The 14,786-nt window shown below is 37.0% G+C and overlaps 1 protein-coding gene across 1 annotated transcript in view; it reads left to right on the forward strand.

Annotated features, from left to right (window-relative positions):
* CDH13 (cadherin 13) overlaps positions 1 to 14,786 on the forward strand; it is a 1,791,933-nt gene that overhangs the window by 475,654 nt on the left and 1,301,493 nt on the right. The gene's annotated exons all lie outside the window — the stretch shown is intronic.

A 14,786-nucleotide genomic window follows, 5' to 3' on the forward strand; every position in this document is an offset into this window, starting at 1 on the left:
ATTTGCTCAGTTTAAGATTTAATAATATTTACATTACATATAGTAGCATTTTGTAAAGAAAAAAAAAAGTATTACATACTACTTTTTTATTTAAACTGTTAAGAATTGGTAGCAGTGACCTATATTCCTCTAACATGGTTTGTACGATGATTGATATCACTTTCTACATGTTACTAAAGGTCATCTTGCTTTCCAACCTGCTATTAGCTGGAAAATATTACCAATCCCTAATTCAATTACCTGTTTGTCAGGGTTATTTTCTACAGTGAGTTTCAAAGAAGGTAACATAGTGAAGTGAACATTTTTGAAAGAAAAGGGGAAAAAAAGAAAATAAGAAATCTGACTTTTTAAATATTAGTTTAAAGGGATGGTAATCAATGAAAAATGAATACCAATATATTGCTTACTTTTTTCATCCATCACTGAGATTTCCTAGACCAGTGGTCATCAACCAGTGATCCGTGGACCACTGGTTGTCCACGAGAAGATGTTGGTGGTCCTTGAATTAATTAATCTCCTCTGATGGTGTTCCACCACTGGTGGTCCACGAGAAGATGTTGGTGGTCCTTGAATTAATTAATCTCCTCTGATGGTGTTCCCCCGTCGTGCCACAACTCCCTACAGTGCCTGGCTGGACATCAGTGAAAACTAACGGAGGAGGAGTTAAATTACTTTCTACCTATGCACGTTGCTTAGTACTGCGCAACTTGCGTAGCTAGATTGTATTTTTAACTCCTCCTTCCTGGCACGCTGCTCTGAGGAAGATGCTTCCATTCTAAAGCCAGCAAAATTAAAGTATATATATAAAAAAAAGAAAATCTTAAAAAAAAATGATCTTATGTTTTTTTATTTTCTTCCCCCTACCTGTCTTTGTAGTAGTTTTCCTACTTTCTTTAGATGGACTTACATCACTGTTTGTCTTCCTCCCCTCCATCTTCTTTTTTTATTGAATATTAATTATTTTTCATTCTAATAATTTTATTCCACCTGAATTCAAGTAATTGCCATCCATCAGATCAGCCATATCCCACCAGTATTATAGTAATTGCCAGTAACATCAGTCGTTGTTAGCTCACATCCATATTGAGAGCTTTCTGAAATAAACTTAATTTATGACTCCAATGTCTGTCCATGATCATAAGTAGTTTTGAATAATTCCTAACTGGGGAGGTAACTTGGAAGTCTTGTGGTCCTTTTAAACATAATTCTTTTTTTCCCACTTTCTGCCTCTCTGTTTCCAGCTCAAAAGTTAGCACTCACTCTTCATCTGTCATTTGGAAGTATTCTCTCAGTTCCGTCGTTCAGTTAGTTAATTCCAAAAAATAATTCATAAAAATGTGTAAATATATACATAATGTAAACTTAGCTATGGTTATATTAGTTATCTATAGTATGTGTGTGTGTGTGTGTATATATATATATATATATATGTGTGTGTGTATATATATATATACACATTATAGAGGTTTGTACCTTTTTAATAAATTCATGTTAGTGGTCCACGGGATTCAAAATTGTGAGTTTAGTGGTCCCTGAGGTCTGAAAGGTTGGCGACCCCTGTCCTAGACTATGTTTTAGTATTGTTTTATACCATAGATATTGCCTGAAATCCTGCTACCCACCAGTTTGTTTGTTTTTATCATATCTTTTGCTACTGGGTGATACAGCAAATAAATATCCATACTGCCCATTACATTGAGAAAAAGCAAAGTGCACTATCCACTTATATTAACTATTACAAATTAGTGTGGATCATGGCTTTTGATTTGCTATACCAGTTGGTTACTGGGGGGACTGGACATCAGGCAACATTGGGTTGTAAGAACCCTCCTAAACAAAGTAGGGAAGAAAGTCTCAGCTATATCAAATAATATTTTTTGTGTGCATTTAAAGGTGTCCTTTGGTTCCTGTAGATGTATTCCTTGAACCAAACGTGCTATACAGGGGATATAAAAAGTCTACATACTCATGAAATTGCAGAGTTTTGAAATGTAAAAGTAATTAACAACAATGTCAATATCAGACATTTTCCATCTATAATGTGATCTTCCAACAAACAAAAATCTAGAGAAAAAAAACCTAATAGTTAAGTATATGAAATTTTTTAATAAAAATATACACCTTGATTGAATACATCTGCACACCCTTTCATTATGGGGGCTATAACTGTTTTTTTTGTTCACTGCCAGATGTGGAAGAAGGAGGCTGCTTTTGGTATTCGGATCTTTTCAGAGCTGAATATCCTCTTGTGCAAGTGAAACACACTAAGATCTGGATTTGCACAGATCATAGTGTGGTTCACTTGTACAAGAGGATATTTGGCTCTGAAAAGAGCCGAATGCCGAAAGCAGCCTCCAATTTCTGCATTTGTCAGTGAACAAAACTGCTGAATGCCCATCTTTACCAATAATATTCTAAATTATGCCTATAGGTAAATAGAACACACCTGCCATCAATGAAAGTGATTCTGATTATACCCAGATTAAACTCAGCTGTTGCTGTAGGATTTGCTTGAATGTTTGGGGTTGCATCCTGCCGGAAGAGCCATGGGGGCATATATATCAAGCTCCGTATCGAGCTTGATGCCCCGAGTTTCTGGTGAGTAAAAAATTTTTGTCGCAAAGCCAATAAACCTCATCAAAGAACACCATACTGACTTTGAAGTATGCTAGTGGCAGCATCTTGCTTTGGGGCATATTCTCTTCAACTGGGTCAGAGGAACTATTCAAGATAGATGGGATTATAAATAGCTTTAAATATCAAGATATTTTGACACAAAAACTGCTGACCTGAAGATGAATTTCACATTCTAACATGAAAATTACTCAAAACACACCCCCAAGTCGAGCAAAACATGGCTTCAGAAATAGAAAATCAAAGTCTTGGAATGGCCCAGTCTGAACCCAGACCTCAATCCCATTGAAGACCAGTGGAATGACCTAAAGAGAGCTGTACACAGGAGATCCCCTCGCAATTTAAAGAATGTTGAACTTTTTTGCAAAGACAAAGTTAATAGAGACTTATTCACAAAGGGGTCAATTTATTATAGTGCGAGCGGACATGATACGATGTAGCGTATCATGTCTGCTGCACATCGATAAATGCTGACAGAATATGCTGTCTGCATTTATCGTAGCACCAGCAGTTCTTGTGAACTGCTGGTGCAATACCACCCCCTGCAAATTCACAGCCAATCGACCGCTAGCAGGGGGTGTCAATCAACTCGATCGTATTCATAACTTTTTTTCCGGCCAACCCCAAGGCTCGCCAGAAACATGGGGCATAAAGTTCCATACGGAGCTTGATAAATTGACCCCATGGACTTTCTGCTGTAATAAATCCAAAAGTTGCTTCCACAAAGAATTAGTTGGGCATGCACACTTATACAATCGGGGTGTTGTAGATTTTTTTAAATTCAAAATAATTCTAATAATTATTTGTTTTTTCCCTTCTGGGATATTTTTATTGTTGTAAGATAACATTACAAATGGAAAAAGTCTGACATTTACATTGTTATTTCTCTCTTTACTTTTCAAAATCCTGCAATTTCATAAAGGTGTCCACTGTAGTTATTGAAAAACTTAAAAAGTGATATTAAACATCAAAAATGTTATTGTTTAATAAGATAGATAATCCCTTTATTAACCATTGCCCAGTTTTGCAAAACCAACACTATTATAGAAATATACTTTTTACCTCTTTATTTATCTTATATCTAAGCTTCTGCAGACTGCCTCCTTATCTCATATCTTTTGACAGACTTGCATTTCAGGCAATTTGTGCTGACTCTTAAATAACTCCACGTACGTGAGCACAATGTAATTAATATGAAAAACATGAACTAACACCCTCTAGCTGTGAAATACTGTCAAATGCATTCAAATAAGAGTCTGCCTTCAATGGCTTAGAAATTAGCATATGTGCCTACCTTGATTCAGCCTTCAACTAAGAATGCCAAGAGAACAAAGCAAATTGGATGATAAAAGTAAATTAGAAAGTTGTTTAAAATGACATGCCCTATTTGAAGCATGAAAGTTTAATTTGGACTTTACTATCCCTTTAAATCAACCCTGAGATAAATTAATCTACTTTTCAACATTTATATTATGGCCAACTCTTCTTTAATACATTTCAGAAAAGAGTAAAATTTGATATATATGACTTAATTAAATGATCATAATTATTGCCATGCACAAAATCTACATTTTCTTTTAACAAACTAAATTTTTCCTTAAGTATTTCAATATTTGTGCTTGAAACAAGTTTAGTCTTTTAACAAAATAAAAATGTACATTTAAAACAAGGTTGTATGATTTAGCATTTTCACCATGAATGTATTCATAGGGACATCAACCCCAAAATGTTTATTTTGTGATTCATACATTTAAAAAAAAAAAAAAGTGGCACGTTTTTATTTTCTTTCATGTAATTGGCAAGAGTCCATGAGATAGTGACATATGGGATATACAATCCTACCAGGAGGGGCAAAGTTTCCCAAACCTTAAAATGCCTATAAATACACACCCACAATTCAGTTTTTACAAACTTTGCCTCCTATGGAGGCAGTGAAGTAAGTTTGTGCTTAGATTCTACGTTGATATGCGCTTCTCAACATTTTGATGCCCAATTCCTCTCAGAGTACAGTGAATGTCCGAGGGATGTGAAGGGAGTATCACCTATTGAATGCAATGGTTTTCCTCACGGGAGATCTATTTCATAGGTTCTCTGTTATCGGTCATAGAGATTCATCTCCTTCCTCCCTTATTCAGATCGACGATATACTCTCATATTCCATTACCTCTACTGATAACTGTTTCAGTACTGGTTTGGCTATCTGCTATATGTGGATGGGTATCTTTATGTAAGTATGTTTTCATTACTTAAAGGGACACTAAACCCCACAACTTTCTTTCATTATTCAGATAGAGAATACAGTTTTAAAAAACATTCCAATGTACTTCTATTATCTAATTTGTTTCATTCTTTAGATATCCTTTGTTAAATAAATAGCAATGCACATGGGTGAGCCAATCACACGAGGCATCTATGTGCAGCAACCAATCAGCAGCTACTGAGCCTATCTAGATATGCTTTTCAGCAAAGTATATCAAGAGAATGAAGCAAATTAGATAATAGAAGTAAATCAGAAAGTTGTTTAAAATTGTATGCTTTTTCTAAATCATGAAAGAAAAAACTTGGGTTTAATGTCCCTTTAAGAGACTCTCAGCTATGGTTTGGCACTTTATGTACAGTATTAATATAAAGTTCTAAATATATGTATTGTACTTATATTTGCCATGAGTGAGGATTATGTTTATTTCCTTTTGCAGACTGTCAGTTTCATATTTGGGAAAAACATTTTTTAGGAAAAAAAAAATTCTTAACTGGGGTATAGTCTTTTTTCAAATTGACTGATTTTCATAAAATTTTGCTAGCAAAATTAGGCTTGCGAGGGCGCAAAATGCCAAAGTATATTGCATCATTCTTGGTGCAAGATTTTTTGGCATAAAGTTACGTTCAATGATGCAAAATCCGTCATTTCCGGCATCTTAGTTGACGCCGAGTTCCTTTCACAAGGTTGCATCTTCAACGACGCGAGTGTGTCATTGCCGGATGTTAGCCCCCAAAAAATTTCTGTTTGCGTTGTGCGTCATAGTTGGCACCAAATATTTTCATTATTTAAAACCCCATTCCTATGTGCCTCTTGCCTTTTTCCTCTATTGGAGGGCTATGCTGTTTGCATTTTTTTCCCATTCCTGAAACTGCCATTTAAGGAAATTGATCATTTTGCTTTATATGTTGTTTTTTCTCTTACATTTGCAAGATGTCTTAATCTGATCCTGTCTCAGAAACCACTGTTGGAACCCTGCTGATAACAGTTCTACCAAAGCTAAGTGCATTTGTTGTAAATTTGTGGAGATTGTATCTCAAGCTGGGGTATGAAATAGTTGTCATGATAAGCTTTTACATGCAGAGAATGTGTCCATCAGTAATAGTACATTGCCTGTTGTTCCTTCAACTTCTAATGTACAAGATATACCTGTGAATTTTTTTTTTTTTATTGCTGATGCAATTCAGAAGGCTTTGTCTGCCATCCCGCCTTCTAATAAACGTAAAAGGTCTTTTAAAACTTCTCATAAAGTTGATGAAATTTCAAATGACCGACAACTAGTGATGTCGCGAATAGTTCGCCGCCGAATAGTTCCCGGCGAACATAGCTTGTTCGCGTTCGCCGCGGCGGGCGAACATATGCGATGTTTGATCCGCCCCCTATTCGTCATCATTGAGTAAACTTTGACCCTGTACCTCACATTCAGCAGACACATTCCAGCCAATCAGCAGCAGACCCTCCCTCCCAGACCCTCCCACCTCCTGAACAGCATTCATTTTAGATTCATTCGGAAGCTGCATTCTTAGTGAGAGGAGGGACAGTGTAGCTGCTGCTGATTTAATAGGGAAATCAATAGCTAGGCTAGTGTATTCAGTGTCCACTACAGTCCTGAAGGACTCATCTGATCTCTGCTGTAAGGACAGCACCCCAAAAAGCCCTTTTTAGGGCTAGAACACCATTCTGCTTTTTTTTTTCCTGTGTAATCTAATTGCAGTGTGTGTGTCAGGCTCACAGCGTATACTGTGCCCACTTGTCCAGTGCCACCACTCATATCTGGTGTGGCAGGTGGTGAGGGTTGGTCTGTGGGGGGGGGGGAAGCTACACTACAGAAAAAAAACAAAAAAAAACAGAAAAACTACTGCCAGTACCCAAGATGGCCACCAATAAGGCAGATGGGGAGGGTTACAGAGCTGTTTTGGGGGGATCAGGGAGTTTGGGGGCTAAGGGGGGATGCTACACCACAGCATATGTAAATATGCTAAAAAAAAAAGGTAAAAACCTTTTATTTTAGTACTGGCAGACTTTCTGCCAGTACTTAAGATGGCGGGGACAATTGTGGGGTGGGGGAGGGAAGGGAGCTGTTTGGGAGGGATCAGGGGGTCTGATGTGTCAGGTGGGGGGCTGATCTCTACACTAAAGCTAAAATTAACCCTGCAAGCTCCCTACAAACTACCTAATTAACCCCTTCACTGCTAGCCATAATACACGTGTGATGCGCAGCAGCATTTAGCGGCCTTCTAATTACCAGAAAACAACGCCAAAGTCATATATGTCTGCTTTTTCTGAACAAAGGGGATCCCAGAGAAGCATTTACAACCATTTGTGCCATAATTGCACAAGCTGTTTGTAAATAATTTCTGTGAGAAACCTAAAATTGCAAAAAAATTAAGTTTTTTTTTAAATTTGATTGCATTTGGCGATGAAATGGTGGCATTAAATATACCAAAATGGGCCTAGATCAATACTTTGGGTTGTCTACTACACTACACTTAAGCTAAAATTAACTCTACAAGCTCCTTACATGCTCCCTAATTAACCCCTTCACTGCTGGGCATAAAACACGTGTGGTGCGTAGTGGCACTTAGAAGCCTTCTAATTACCAAAAAGCAACGCCAAAGCCATATAAGTCTGCTATTTCTGAACAAAGGGGATCCCAGAGAAGCATTTACAACCATTTATACCATAATGGCATAAGTTGTTTGTAAATAATTTCTGTTAGAAACCAAAAGTTTGTGAAAAAGTGAACAATTTTTTTTTATTTGATCGCATTTGGCGGTGAAATGGTGGCATGAAATATACCAAAATGGGCTTAGATCAATACTTTGGGTTGTCTACTACACTACACTTAAGCTAAAATTAACTCTACAAGCTCCCTACATGCTCCCTAATAATTAGGTAATTAGAAGGCTGCTAAATGCCACTGCGCACCACACATGTTTTATGCCCAGCAGTGAAGGGGTTAATTAGGGCCTAATTAACCCCTTCACTGCTGGGCATAAAACATGTGTGGTGCGCAGTGGCATTTAGCAGCCTTCTAATTACCAAAAAGCAACGCCAAAGCCATATAAGTCTGCTATTTCTGAACAAATGGGATCCCAGAGAAGCATTTACAACCATTTATGCCATAATTGCATAAGTTGTTTGTAAATAATTTCTGTGAGAAACCTAAAGTTTGTGAAAAAGTGAACAATTTTTTTTTATTTGATTGCATTTGGCGGTGAAATGGTGGCATGAAATATACCAAAATGGGCCTAGATCAATACTTTGGAATGTCTTCTAAATATATATATATATATATATATATATATATATATATATATATATATATATATATATATATATATATATATATATATATATATATATATATATATATATATATATATATATATATATATATATACATGTCAAGGGATATTCAGGTATTCCTGACAGATATCAGGGTTCCAATGTAACTAGCATTTTTATTCATTTTGAAAAAAAGTGGTTTTGAAATAGCAAAGTGCTTCTTGTATATATTTCCCTATAACTTGCAAAAAAAGCAAAGAACATGTTAACATTGGGTATTTCTAAACTCAGGACAAAATTTAGAAACTATTTAGATGTTGTACCCGCTGTGGGAGTTTGGTCTGTCACTGTGAAGCAGGCGTAACCTTTACACTACCTGATCGATACAACATCATACCTGATGTTTTAAAGCATGTTATTCCAAACAATTTAGGAATGTTAGGTGATTTATGCCCTTTATGGATTAAAACCAGACTCTGCATCAACTATGTAATTTTCCATGGGAGTTTTGCCATGGATCCCCCTCCGGCATGCCACAGTCCAGGTGTTAGTCCCCTTGAAACAACTTTTCCATCACTATTGTGGACAGAAAGAGTCCCTGTGGGTTTTAAAATTCGCCTGCCTATTGAAGTCTATGGAGGTTTGCCCGGTTCGCTCGTTCGCGAACATTTGCGGAAGTTCGCGTTCGCCGTTCGAGAACCCACTACCGACAACATACTGAATTATCCTCCTCTGACAAGGATCTATCTGATTCAGAAGATCCTTCCTCAGATATTGACAGTGACAAATCTACTTATTTATTTAAAATTGAGTATATTCGTTTTTTGTTAAAAGAAGTGTTGATTACATTGGATATTGAGGAAACTAGTCCTCTTGATGTTAAAACTAGTAGACGTTTAAATTCTGTTTATAAACCTCCTGTGTTTACTCCTGAGGATTTTCCAGTTCCTGATGCTATTTCTGATATGATTTCTAAGGAATGGAATAGGCCTGGTACTTCTTTTATTCCTTCTTCAAGGTTTCAAAAATTGTATCCTTTGCCAGCAGATAGATTGGAGTTTTGGGAAAAGATCCCCAAAGTTGATGGGGCTATTTCTACTCTTGCTAAACGTACTACTATTCCTATGGAAGATAGTACTTTGTTTAAAGATCCTTTACATAGGAAACTTGAATCCTATCTAAGGAAAGCCTATTTATATTCTGGTCATCTGCTCAGTCCTGCAATTTTTTTGGCTGATGTTGCAGCTGCATCAACTTTTTGGTTGGAAAGTTTAGCGCAACAGGAAACGGATACTGATTTGTCTAGCATTGTTTGTTTGCTTCAACATGCTAATCATTTTATTTGTGATGCCATTTTTGATATCATCAAAATTGATGTTAAAGCCATTTTAGCCATTTTAGCTAGGAGAGCTTTGTGGCTTAAATCTTGGAATGCTGACATGGTATCTAAGTCTAGATTACTATGTCTTTCTTTCCAAGGTAATAAGTTATTTGGTTCTCAGTTGGATTCAATTATTTCAACTGTCACTGGGGGGAAGGGAGTTTTTTTGCCTCAGGATAAAAGACCTAAGGGTAAATCTAAAGCTTCTAACCGTTTTCATTCCTTTTGACAAAATAAGGAACAGAAACCCAAGCCTTCCCCCAAAAAATCTGGTTCCAATTTGAAACCTTTTTCTAGTTCTGGTAAATCCAAACCATTTAAGAAATCAAAGTCAGCCCCCAAGTCTGCATGAAGGTGCGGCCCTCATTCCAGCTCAGCTGGTAGGAGGCAGATTAAGACTCTTCCAAAATATTTGGGCAGATTCTATCCAAAAGCAATGAATTCAGAGTATTGTCTCTCAAGGGTACCGAATAGGATTCAGAGTAAGAACTCCTGTGAGAAGATTTTTTTTCTCACGCATCTCAGCAAATCCAGTAAAGACTTAGGCTTTCCTGAAGTGTGTTTCAGACCTTGAGCTTTCAAGGGTAATCATACCCGTTCCGTTTCAGGAACAGGGTCTGGGGTTTTATTAAAATCTATTCATTGTCCTAAAGAAAGAAAATTCATTCAGGCCAGTTCTGGATCTGAAATTTTTGAATCGTTATGTAAGAGTACTAACTTTCAAAATGGTGACTATAAGGACTATTCTGCCTTTTGTTCAGCAAGGGCATTATATGTCCACAATGGACTTACAAGATGCATATCTTCATATTCTGATTCATCCAGATCATTATCAGTTTCTGAGATTCTCTTTTCTAGACAAGCATTACCAATTTGTCGCTCTTCCATTTGGCCTAGCGACAGCTCCAAGAATCTTTTCAAAAGTTCTCGGTGCCCTATTCTCTGTAATCAGAGAACGGGTATTGCGATGTTTCCTTATTTGGATGATATTTTGGTACTAGCTCAGTCTTTAAATTCTGCAGAATCTCACACGAATCAACTAGTGTTGTTTCTTCAAAGACATGGTTGAAAGATCAATTTACCAAACAGTTCTTTGATTCCTCAGACAAGGGTCACCTTTTTAGGTTTCCAGATAGATTCAGTATCCATGCCTCTTTCTCTAACAGACAAGAGAAGATTAAAATTGGTTTTAGCTTGTCGGAACCTTCAGTCTCAATCATTCCCTTCAGTAGCTATGTGCATAGAAGTTTTAGGTCTCATGACTGCAGCATCGGACGCGTTCCCTTTTGCTCATTTTCACATGAGACCTCTCCAGCTTTGTATGCTGAACCAGTGGTGCAGGGATTATACAAATATATCACAATTAATATCATTAAATCCCAATGTTCGACTATCTCTGACTTGGTGGTTAGATCACCATTGTATAGTTCTAGGGGCCTCTTTTGTTCATCCAACCTGGACTGTAATCATAACAGATGCAAGTCTTTCAGGTTTGGGAGCTGTCTGGGGATCTCTGACAGCACAAGGGGTTTGGAAATCTCAAGAGGCGTGATTACCAATCAATATTTTGGAACATGCGATTTTCAGGGCTCTTCAGGTTTGGCCTATTTTGAAGAGAGAACCGTTCATTTGTTTTCAGACAGACAATATCACAATTGTGGCATATGTCAATCATCAGGGTGGGACTCACAGTCCCCAAGTTCTGAAAGAGGTATCGTGGATACTTGCTTGGGCAGAATCCAGCTCCTGTCTAATTTATACGGTTCATATCTCAGTTATAGACAATTGGGAAGCGGATTATCTCAGCCGTCAGACTTTACATCTGGGGGAGTGGTCCCTCCATCCGGTTGTGTTTTCTCAGATTGTTCAGATGTGGGGTCTTCCAGAAACAGATCTGATGGTTTCTCATCTAAACAAGAAACTTCCCAGGTACCTGTCCAGGTCCAGGGATCCTCAGATGGAAGCAGTGGATGCGATGACAGTTCCTTGGTGTTACCAACCTGCTTATATTTTCCCGCCTCTAGTTCTTCTTCCAAGAGTGATCTCCAAAATCATCATGGAACAATTGTTTGTGTTGCTGGTAGCTCCAGCATGGCCTCACAGGTTTTGGTATGTGGATCTTGTTCGAATGTCCAGTTGCCAACCTTGGCAACTTCCATTAAGGCTAGACCTTCTGTCTCAAGGTCCATTTTTCATTAGGATCTCAAATCATTAAATTTGAAGGTATGGAAATTGAACGCCTAGTGCTTTGTCATAGAGGTTTCTCTGACCCAGTGATTAATAATATGTTACAGACTCAGAAATCTGTTTCTAGCAAGATTTATTATCGAGTTTGGAAGACTTATATTTCATGGTGTTCTTCTCATAAATTCTCTTGGCATTCCTTTAGAATTCCTAGAATTTTACAGTTTCTTCAGGATGGTTTGGATAAGGGTTTGTCTGCAATTTCATTGAAGGGACAAATCTCTGCTCTTTCTGTTTTATTTCACAGAAAGATTGCTAAGCTTCCTGATATTCACTGTTTTGTACAGGCTTTGGTCCATATCAAGCCTGTCATTAAATCAATATCTCCTCCTTGGAGTCTTAATTTGGTTTTGAAGGCTTTACAGACTCCTCCGTTTGAGCCTATGCATTCTTTGGACATTAAACTACTTTCTTGGAAAGTGTTGTTCCTTTTGGTCATCTCTTCTGCTATAAGAGTTTCTGAATTATCTGCTCTTTCTTGTGAATCTCCTTTTCTGATTTTTCATCAGGATAAGGCGGTTTTGCGGACTTCTTTTAAATTCTTACCTAAGGTTGTGAATTCTAACAACATTAATAGAGAAATTGTTGTCCTAATCCTAAAATTTATTTGGAGAGATCCTTACATTCTTTGGATGTTGTAAGAGCTTTGAAATATTATGCTGAAGCTACTAAAGATTTCAGGAAGACTTCTAGTCTATTTGTTATCTTTTCTGGTTCTAGGAAAGGTCAGAAGGCTTCTGCTGTTTCCTTGGCATCTTGGTTAAAGCTTTTGATTCATCAGGCTTATTTGGAGTCGAGTTACAGCTCATTCTTCTAGATCAGTCTCTACTTTGTGGGCTTTAAAGAATGAAGCTTCAGTTGATCAGATTTGCAAAGCAGCAACTTGGTCTTCTTTGCATACATTTACTAAATTCTAACGTTTTGATGTATTTGCTTCTTTGGAAGCAGTTTTTGGTAGAAAAGTTCTTCAGGCAGCTGTTTCAGTTTGATTCTTCTGCTTATGTTTTACATTTTTTTCCTTCATTTATGAGAAAAAACTTATTTTTTTGGTTGTGGATTTAATTTTTTCATCGGAAAATGGCTGTTTTTATTTTATCCCTCCCTCTCTAGTGACTTGTGTGGAGTTTCACATCTTCGGTATTGCTATCCCATATGTCACTAGGTCATGGACTCTTGCCAATTACATGAAAGAAAACATAATTTATGTAAGAACTTACCTGATAAATTAATTTCTTTCATATTGGCAAGAGTCTATGAGGCCCACCCTTTTTATGGTGGTTATGATTTTTTTGTATAAAGCACAATTATTTCCAAATTCCTTTGTTGATGCTTTTTACTCCTTTCTTTATCACCCAACTACTTGGCTATTTGTAAAACTGAATTGTGGGTGTGGTGAGGGGTATATTTATAGGCATTTTGAGGTTTGGGAAACTTTGTCCCTCCTGGTAGGATTGTATATCCTATACGTCACTAGCTCATGGACTCTTGCCAATATGAAAGAAATTAATTTATCAGGTAAGTTCTTACATAAATTATGTTTTTTTCCCTCATGCACTCTAACTGTGCTGAAAGTAAGAACTTAATGTGGCTGGGTTAACTTGCGTATTAAAAATTGAGAGTAAAAAGTTAGCACACTAACTTCAGGACTTCGGATATCGAATATCGTTTTCATTACACTTAAGACAGCTGCTCCTTAACTTGTCCGCCGCCTCTGAGGCAGCGGACATCAATCCGCCCGATCACATACGATCAAGTTGATTAGCACCCCTGCTAGTGGCCGATAGTCCGCAAATCTGCAGGGGGCAGCATTGCACAAGCAGTTCACCATTCAGAGATGGCTGGCGGACATGATACACTACAGCGTATCATGTCCGATAGACATTGATAAATCGGCCCCTTGGTCTCAAGTCATACTAAATATTTGAGTGCAGTTTCGGCTTGCATTTAAGCTTGTAAGACCAGCACTATTTAGCAATGGCTAGAGCAATGTCTGTCATGCTAACCCATCTCTGGTAAATGAGATTTAACATGGCTTGTAATATCAATTGCACGTAATGTTAGCGTTATCCAGCGATATTGTTTATCAATAGCTCACTTGTAATTTGGCCCATATTGAGCTTACTGCAGTTAGGGAGAATTAAATAAAATTGTAACATCATAAAAATTAAACATAATGCAAATGTTTTGTAGAATAATTTTTAAAAGATGGCAAAATATGGCTACTTTTCATTTCACACGTTTCCTCTCTCTGTGACAATTTGAGCCAGGATTACTATATCTGCAATTTCACATTTTTCATGTAATATTAAATTAAGAGTTATGACAAAAATAAAACTGTTGTTATATATAGCTAATTAAGCAGGCATCCTACTGAATAGAAAACTTTAGTTGTTTTTTTTTTACTTCATGATAATGTTTCAGCAGTTGAAAAATGTCAAACAATCTGAAGTGTCTTAGTTGCTATAAAAAGGGACGTATACCATAATACTGCCCTTTGTGTATATACACAGTTGTAATTTTTATGGCTGATTAAACACAATAATGATGTTCATTTGCAGGTCACTAATGAATAGACTATCAACTCAATCATGCATACGCTGAAATCCCACTTTGTAAATCCGATGACATCATGTGTCCTTTCACTAATTTAATGCCACATTGTAACAGTTCTTTTACATTAGAAATTATTGCTCTGAATTGTGAATATCTTACTAAAGGAGCATGAAACTGAAAATAGAAAAGGAGATATTTGCCCCTAGTGTATTAGTGTAATGTTTGCAAAGACATTCGGTTAGATTACGAGTTAGGGTAAAAAAGCAGTGTTAAGAGGTCCTAACACTGCTTTTTTATGCCCGCTGGTATTACAAGTCTTGAAAGTTTAGGGGCACTGCACACTACTTTGGCCTTACCGCAAAACGACTTACGTAAACTTCATAAAGTCTTTTTTCTATGGGACTTCCATAGCGCCGGTATTACGAGTCT

This window comes from Bombina bombina, chromosome 1, assembly GCF_027579735.1.
Source record: "Bombina bombina isolate aBomBom1 chromosome 1, aBomBom1.pri, whole genome shotgun sequence".
Lineage (NCBI taxonomy): Eukaryota > Metazoa > Chordata > Amphibia > Anura > Bombinatoridae > Bombina > Bombina bombina.